Here is a 1,390-nt window from a genome sequence, read left to right on the forward strand (position 1 = left end):
CTATATTAATTTCTTACATTCTAAGTGTTACGACTGGCCGCTTGCTTTCTAACAACTGAACGTGCACACGCATGCTGGCTACAATGTAGCTCCCTACCATGGGCTCTCGACACACACTCATATATATATATATATATGTGTATAGATTATAGTATAAAGGTACCATACTCAACAGTTAGTTCTATAAGATTCTAACACATGGTGATGTAAGGTAATTTTTCGCTTCTTATTTTATTAATTCAATTTTATTTTAACATTTTAAATTATTATTTTAAATCAAATGCCACCAAAAAAATCTAACCTCAACGATGTGCGGAGCCCAGATACACGACGCAAAGTTAGTTCAATGAACTACTATGTACACCGATTGATGATGAGACATAATCAAGACAAATATATCCATCGATATCGTCAGCTATTCCATCAATACATTGTAGATATGTATGTAGCAAACGCTTGCGATTCATTCGATACAACCAGGTTAAATTACGATCGGAAGAATACATTCACTTATGAGATGTTATTTTTGGAAACGTCGATGGGAACGTAAACCCCAATGACATCGGTAATGCTTTCATTTTGCCTTCAAGCTACATCGGCAGTCCACGGAACATGCAGGAATACATATACAAGATGCGATGACTTACGTACGTTATTACGATCGTCCAGATTTGTTTGTTACATTTATATGTAATCCGAATTGGGAGGAAATACAAACTTTACTATTACCAGGACAACAATCAATACATCGTCATGATATAACTGCACGTGTGTTCAAACAAAAATTGAAATCCTTGATTGATTTCATTGTTAAATATTCAGTTTTCGGTAACACACATTGTTGGCTGTATTCAATTGAGTGGCAAAAGCGAGGTTTGCCTCATGCTCACATTTTAATCTGGTTCTAAGAAAAAATCCGTCCAGTAGAAATTGATCAAATAATTTCAACCGAAATTCCGGATCCGTCAATCGATCAAAAATTGTTTGATATTGTTACCAGTCACGTAATTCACGGACTATGCGGTGCGCGACATTGATATGAGCCTCATACGTTTTTGAAAGTAATGGTGAGTATGATACCACCCACTGATTGTCAATTTGTACTTGATTTGTAGAATTTGAAGGAGCCGGAGTACCTGAAAAAGGATATGTCAGCTAGAGATAGGAAAATAATAGTGAGGTTCAGGTGTGGGAATGAGTACAAAGGCAGGGAGTATTGGAAAGAGGAAGAGATTAATAAGTGTAGAGTATGCAAAGTTGGAGAGAAGAGAAGAGAAGAGAGAAGAGAAAATTGTATATAGAAGTGAATTGTTATGTTGTTAGTTAGTTCAACAACAAAAAAAATAGTTTTAGTTTCAGTTTTGTTTTTAAAGTTTAAATGTATTGAGAT

The sequence above is a fragment of the Polistes canadensis genome, unplaced genomic scaffold, assembly GCF_001313835.1.
Source record: "Polistes canadensis isolate GaletaPanama2010 unplaced genomic scaffold, ASM131383v1 scaffold_374, whole genome shotgun sequence".
Lineage (NCBI taxonomy): Eukaryota > Metazoa > Arthropoda > Insecta > Hymenoptera > Vespidae > Polistes > Polistes canadensis.